This window comes from Adiantum capillus-veneris, chromosome 24 (assembly GCF_014529385.1).
Source record: "Adiantum capillus-veneris isolate H3 chromosome 24, ASM1452938v2, whole genome shotgun sequence".
Lineage (NCBI taxonomy): Eukaryota > Viridiplantae > Streptophyta > Polypodiopsida > Polypodiales > Pteridaceae > Adiantum > Adiantum capillus-veneris.
This window is the reverse complement of record NC_140954.1, coordinates 140,045,828-140,053,622: the sequence shown is the minus strand read 5'-3', so window position 1 is coordinate 140,053,622 and position 7,795 is coordinate 140,045,828. Positions and strand designations below refer to the sequence as shown.

The 7,795-nt window shown below is 40.9% G+C and overlaps 1 pseudogene; it reads right to left on the bottom strand.

Annotated features, from left to right (window-relative positions):
* LOC147427252 (uncharacterized) overlaps positions 1 to 4,969 on the bottom strand; it is a 14,623-nt pseudogene extending 9,654 nt beyond the window's left edge.
* Positions 4,970 to 7,795: the final 2,826 nt, after the last annotated feature.

The window sequence follows — 7,795 nt, the reverse complement described above, 5'->3', positions numbered from 1 at the left end:
ATGGATCAGGAAAGGATGTATGAGGCAAGCCGATCAACCTTGAATCAGGCAGAAAGGGCCATGGGGGAGACCCCTGATGAAGATTTGAATGATGACTATGAAGATAAAGTGGAGGAGAGCAACAATGACATGAACACTACAGAGACCCAGTATGGACCCTTGCTACCTGTAGATACGGTTGTTCCGGTAATGTCTATTCAAGTATGGCAAAATATGTTCAGCTTCTAACTACTTATATGTACTTGTCAACTTTTACAGAGGTTGATTATCTTGGACGTCAATGGATTGCTGCTGATGCGGGTGCCTCTCGGTGACAGAGGACCCTTTGATGATTTGCAAACGTTTTGGATGGGAACTTGTCGAGTCGTGGTTCGTCCAGGAACCAAGGAGTTTATTGAGTTTCTTCTTCCGCGCTTCAGAGTTGGCATATGGTCTTCAATGCAAAGGCAAAACTTATCGCCACTAGTTGAAATAGTTTGCAGTGTATGCCAAGCTCACACGTCAGATTTTGCCTTTTTGTATGATCAAAGAAAATGCGTTACTGTTGAGGGCCACTACCACCCTAAAAAACCAGGATTACCTCTTTTGTACAAACCGTTTAGCCAAATCGGTGTACCCTTTGATGCAACTAATACACTACTAATTGATGATACTCCCGAAAAGGGAGAACTAAATCCGCCGGGAACAACTATCTCACCACCTTCTTTCGAGGGGCATTCCTTCGATTTTTACCTTGAAGACATTCTGATTCCATACTTACAGAAATTGTATCTCAGTCCATTGTTCACGGACGAGTTTGTACTTTCTAATGAATTAAGATGATTCTTCTATCTGTCTTTGTCTTGTCTAACACACATATATATATATATATAATATATATATATATATATATATATATATATATATAGAGAGAGAGAGAGAGAGAGAGAGAGAGAGAGAGAGAGAGAGAGAGAGAGAGAGAGAGAGAGAGATTTGACGTGGTAAACAAATGTATTTCAAGCACACTTTTTCACAGGGCACAATTGAAAAATGAGATCAATAAACTTCATGTCTTGAAAGTCATTTGTATACACTTGGGTTTACAAGAATATCTGTTACATTGACACTACTTCAACCCGACCATCCAACTCTTTGCACAAAATATCTTTTTCTCTTCGCCGCATCACCTTACGGCCAGCTAAGAAAAAGGAAAAATCTGATAGTTCCTTGTCCATTGACTCTTCAATGATGTCATTTCGCAAATGCTGAAGACTGCATAGCTCCCTTATTGTAACCACCAATAGTAGGCCATTCTCTTTTTCAATCACTTCCACATCCACAGTAGGATTATCTTCCAAACCTGCAGAAACTTGGTCCATAGGAATGTACTTACCGTTTAGCATTTGTGATCGCATATACCAAAATGAGAGTAATAGTGATTGGCTTGCAATCATGTACTTGACAACTAGAGTATCAAGCGCGACCTCACACCGTAAACCAATCTCTTCCTTTGCATACCATCCTTTGTCAAGAAGTTTGTCACAGGATGACTGCTGAAATGACTTGCAAATGAACATAGTTTTTGTAACTCTGATATTGTAACTATGAAACAGCTCTATGAAGAGTGCAACAGGACAAAAGTTTGCAATTCGAACTAGTTTGGTAGGAACAGAGCTACGCAGAGACCTTTGTATATCCTTGTAGAGCTTACTTCGCATTGCCTCCACCATTGTTTCCTCGGGAACTGGCCAGTCCACAGTGTTCCAATCGGTCGGTAGAGGTAGTTTCACCAACATGCCATTCTTATTGCCTGAGCTGAGTTGGTAAAAGTGGTCATAAAAAAAGATTCCCTCATCAGCCAATCTTTTGCTGCTCCTCTCTGAATACTGTAGAGAACCAATATGGGCATGTACAACATGGAAGAGGCCTATTATGCACTCCACAGGCTCCCATTGCTCATAAGAAGAGGGATAAACATCTGCAATATATATAAGAAGAGTTAAACTAAGAGTATCAATAAGTACAAATGACAAATCTAATGTAATTGAGTTGTGAAGAGTAGAGACATTACTCATAACAAGCGGGAGAAACATTGCAAAATATATAAGAAAAGTTATAATGAGAGTATCAGTAAGTTCACATGTCAAGAGTACTTACAATTGCAACGTGGTTGATGTATATTTGATACATTTCCACCGTTTGCTATCACCTCTGGATGGGTAAACACATGCTGAACAAGAACTTCCTTTACAGATCTTTTGCCGATCTCAACTTTGAAATCCAACACCCTGGCCTTCCATGCTGAGCGGTAAACGTTGATACCACTAAACCTCTTGGGTCTTCTTGGTTGCATGAGGACCCATGAACCTTTGTTTATCCTTTGTCCAACCCATTGGTTGTCTGCACTTATTGAAGCTGGTATTGTAATTGAGGATATGCTACTACTTGGCCTTCTAGGCAAAGTGCCGTTGTTGTTTGTTGGTGTGAGAGACAGTAAACACCTTGAGGCTCTTGGGCGAGAAGACGTGGATGCCATAACTCTCAGAGAAAAGCTTTAGTGGAGGGAGATTCACTTTGAAAGCATTCTAATGGAGGGAAAGTGTTTTAAAATGCATTCTAATGGAGGGAAAGTGTTTTAAAATTCCAATATCTTGTGCGGGCTTAATGGTCACCCTCCAGTACGTTAATGACCATGAGAGAATATCAGAAGTGGGACCACACGCAAGCACCTAAAAGCTCGGTAAAAGTAAGGAAATTACTATGCTACAATCCTAGTTTCGTGAAAGTTTTATGCTATTTTCCTATTTTTTGAGTTTTTCCAGGTACTTTTCTACGTAACGTAGCCTTCATGCTCATTGGACGCTCTCTATTTTTCTCTCTCTTCATATGGCCCTCCAAATGACCTCCAAAATTTCCTAATGCCTAGCACCATCAAATACTTGCCCAATACTCCCGTCATCTGCCTGCGAATGGCCATGCCTAGACCTCTTGCACTTCCATAGGTCGACACAGTCGGGCTGTACCAACGTGTTGGTGTAGTCTCCATGTAGGCTCTTTGACAGTGTAGGAAGGTGTTCTTTCACCTCGCGAATTGCAAGACAAGTGTTTGAGCAACCTCACTCTCCATCTCTCTCCGTTCTCTCAATGGCTCCTTCTCTCCTCCTTCTATAGAAAATTGTTGCTTGTTTGTGTGTGTTTTGCGTCTCCCTTAAGAATGAGGACACTCTCTTGCATCCTAGTTCGCATCCATAACTAGGTGGTACCCTTTTTAAGTTGGGTTTGGCTAGGGATTTTGCTTGGTTGTGTTTGTGTTGTGCCCTAGCTTCATTGAGAAGCTCAGGATCCGTGAAGGGTGTCTAGAGGTCTCTCTTCTTGTTGCCCGCCCCGGACCACCTCAATTTGGTGCCCCCACGGAGGACGAGCGATTGTGTTATCATATACAAGGTAAGTCTCCAAAATCTAGTTGTTTTTATATGAACAATCCACCACCTCGTAATCCTTCTCATGCAATTCAATTTCATCACTTTCATTGGGTGCAAGGGATTATGATAAATGTTCGCATTGATAGGAAAATCTTTTGTCAACAACGTATTGTATTCCTCTTTGGTGCTGAGCCATTAGGAGATATTCTACAATCCCCAAATCCGATTATACTCCTAATTGTAGACTATGATGTCTCTTTTGATGTGCATGTTTTTATCTTGTTTTAGCTAGGTTAATGAATAAAGATGACTTGTATCATACATTCATTCCTTTGGCTAGACAAGACGTGCATGTAATAGTTGGCACAAAGCTACAATTTCAACGTGTTTTTTGTCGTATGTTTGAACCTAGGCAAGTAGCAACTATCAATGCCTCAATCAATCTGTTCATTTTGCCATTGATTCGCTACAATCTAAGCTTTGATGTTTACATTTTCATTCTACTTTGAAATTTGATTTTGCAAAAAAAAGAAAAAAAAGAAAAAGAAATTTTTGAGGAAAACCAGCAACATGGATACAACTAGGCAAATGAGTGGCTACCCCTTGTTCTTTGGAGAGCCTAGGAGGATGCAGAATTATTCTTAGCAAATTTCAAAATGTCTTGCCGTATCAAGAGGATAGTAACTGATCAAGAACATGTAGAAATGTTTGAGGTAGTTTTTAGGAAAGATGCTAGCACTTGGTTTGACTCTTTGCCTGAGGAAGTTAAGGGAAATTATACGAAAGTTGTGACTCGTTTCAAGGGATACTTCTTTGATCCACAAAACACTCAAAAACTATGGCAAGACATTGTCTCTCATAAATAAAAAGACTTTTATGACTACTACTTGTATAAGCAAGAGTTTCTACGTCTTTGGTCTTTATGGGTACGAAATGTTGCTAACCCAGGTGATGGTGCAGAGTTTTAAAAGAAGGAAAGATTCATAGCTGGTCTCTTCCCTGATTTTTAGCTAAAGGTTGAGGCGGGTGCACTCGCTACCTATGATGCAATTGAAACCAGAGCTTCCAAGAAGTATAGGAAACTCAAGTGCCTACGAGGAGATGTTCCAATAGAGGGCCTTAGACCCAAAGGTAAGTTACAAACATCAATGTCTAGGGAGCTTCTCGAGGTAATGGCTGAAGTCATCAAGAAGTTAAATGAATCTTTGTGCAACCTTTCAATTCACCTTGCACAAGCTGTAGGTCCAAAGGGACAAGAAAAGAAGTCAGAAGAGTGAGAGCTAGGACCTAGGAGAGTCTTGCAATGTTGGAATTGTGGAGAGTCTGGACATGGGATGTATAATTGTCCTTGGCCTCGGGGGGAGCCATGGAGACCTAACTTGAATTACTCATTGATGAATGCGGGTGAATGCGCTAGGCAACAACCGGTGCTTTTGCAGGGACCAAATGCTGCTCAACCTCCACAACGGCAAGTAGAGGGAATACTACCTTTGCCTGACCCAAATGTCAATGCTGTAGAAGTCATACAATCCAAAGAGGGTGACATTGAAGCAAATGGCATCAAACATGGTCAGGGAAAAGGTAAGGAAAAGGAAGGAATAACATCACAAAGTGACCATGGATGAGGAAAGAAAGCAAAGGAAACCAAGGAAGCCAACAGGACCTGGCGCCGCATCAACCTTCAAGACTTCCCTCTTGGACATGGTATGGCTCCCTACAACCTTATGGAGGACATGAGAGGTAAGGCTCCAAGCATATCATGGCCTCAATTTATTGCATTATGCCCACAAGTTAGGAGTGAGTTAACAAAGGCAGTTAGCATTAGGAGAAAGACGAAAGAAAATGTTCTTGTTGTTAAAATTGCACATGACCAAATGAATGAGGATATTACACCTGTGCTAGATTGCTATATCAAGGGAAAACTAGTTAGGAAGGGTCTAGCGGATGGGGGCGCAAAAATTTGCATCATGACAAAGGGCCTTATGCCGAGACTAGGTATGCACATTCATGAGAGCCTAAAATCAAAGTGAAAATGGAAAATAATAGCAAGGATAAGAGTTTGGGAGTTTGTAAGAATGTTTCTGTGGAAGCTTTCGGCATTAAGAAGGCTGTTGATTTCTATGTTATGTCTACAAAGGGAAATGACTATCCATTTATCCTACGTAGACCGTGGCTAATGAGAATGTGTGCTTTGCAGGAGTGGGAAAGTGGAAAGTTGATTTGCAGAAATGACAATCACAAGAAGGTTGTCTTTGACATGAAGGAGCAACGTCAAGCGGAGCTCCATGAGGAGTCTTCTCAAAGTGAAAGCGGGGATGATTGCACCGAGGAAACCTCGAAAGAAGAAAGCAGTGGTAGCACTATAGAGGAGGAGTTATCCATTGAAGTCATGGGTGTAAATTTTAGGCCAAATAACAGAGAGACATCTTTCCAAGGTTTAGAAGAGGTAGGCCCCCAAGAGAACCAAAGTTTGTATGATGAAGAAATGCTAGATGGTATGTTGTCAAAGACTCTTACTTGGGAGGAAAGAGAGGAGTTCAAAAGTGTGCTAAGAAAGTTTCCTAGGCTTTTTGCTAAAGATTACACAGATGTACATGGAGTGGATGACATTCAACACAAGATCGAGATAAAGCCAGAGGCCAAACCTAAAGCACAAATGCTAGATGGTATGTTGTCAAAGACTCTTACTTGGGAGGAAAGAGAGGAGTTCAAAAGTGTGCTAAGAAAGTTTCCTAGGCTTTTTGCTAAAGATTACACAGATGTACATGGAGTGGATGACATTCAACACAAGATTGAGATAAAGCCAGAGGCCAAACCTAAAGCACAAAAGCTACGAAGCTTAGGAGTCATCAAAGATCAAGCACTACTCAAATAGGTGAGGAATCTTCTAGCAGCAGGGCTCATCTACCCCGTAGAGAATTTTGAGTGGGTCTCTCCAGTTGTGGTCACTCCAAAAATGAATGGAAAGTGGAGGGTATGTGTCGATTATTGTCCAGTCAAAGAGGCAACAAAAAGGGGCCACTTTCTCCTCCCATTTCAAGATGAGATTCTTAATGAGGTAGTAGGTAAAGAAAAGTACACGGTATATGATGGCTACTCTAGTTACTTTCAAATAGGTATTGCATTGGACGATCAATTAAAAACAACCTTCATCACCCCTTGGTCTTGTTATGCTTTTAGAGTCGTGTTGTTTGGTTTGACAAATGCTCCAGCAACAATTCAACGATTCATGAACATGGTGTTTCAAGCATTCTTTGGGAAGTCTATTAGAGTATTCATAGATGATTTTTGCATCTATAGCTCTAAATCATTGCATCTATAGAAGGTAGAAGAAGGCTTGAAGAAGCTATATGATATGGGAGGTCAACTCAATCCCGACAAGTGCCACATGGGTGAGGATGAAATGATCTTGCTTGGTCACAAAGTTTCTTCCAAAGGCATTGAGGTGGATCCAGCAAAGGCAAAAGCTCTCACTGAGCTACCATCACCAAAGAGTCTTAAGGAGGTAATTTCATTTATTCAAAAGGTGAAGTACATGTCACGCTTCATTCACTTGGCATTGGAGTTACTTCACCCCCTCCAAAAGTTGATACAACATGTAGAGTTTGTATGGTCTGATGATCTTGAAGAGTACTTTTCTTGTATTAAAATTGTGTTCGCGGAACTACCGACACTCATGCCTCCATGTTGGGAATTTACATTCTTTGTTAGCTCAAGTGTGGGTAGGGAGACATTGGGTGCAGTATTATTGCAGCAAGATCCTCATAGCACTAGGATGCGGCCTGTCTACTTTTCTAGTAGGGTCATGAATGCACTTGAAAAGAATTACTTAGAAGAAGAATCTATGATGATTTCTCTTGTCTTTGCATTGAGGAAGTTTAGATCCTACCTCTTGCCAAAACCCTTTATCGTAATCATTGCTGAAAACTTGTTTCCTTGGGTGTCATCTCAAATGACACTAAGTCCCAGGATTTCAAAATGGAGCATGGAATTGCAAGAGTTCCAATACTCTTTCAAAGAAGATAGTGTGCGTGCACAATTAGCAGGGATTCTCACCTATAGAGTGCATGAAAGGGACATCAAGGTGCCTGAGGTAAAAAACCTACCCTTACCACCACCGAGGCATTTACCTAATGCATTCACCTTGTTCTTTGATGGATCATTTAAGAAGGCTACATGAAAAGCACGGGGAGGGCTTGTGTTGCTTGATTCAAATGGTGAGGTTGTTATGAAAGAGCATGTGAATTTGCCCGGTTCCAAGAGCAAAAATGAAGCAAAATATGACATACTAGTTAATGGTTTGCAGATGTGTGTTACTCAAAAGATACGTCATCTCATGGTAAAAGGGGATGCAATTCTTATTGTGAAGCAAATTCTAGGTATTTGGGCTTGTA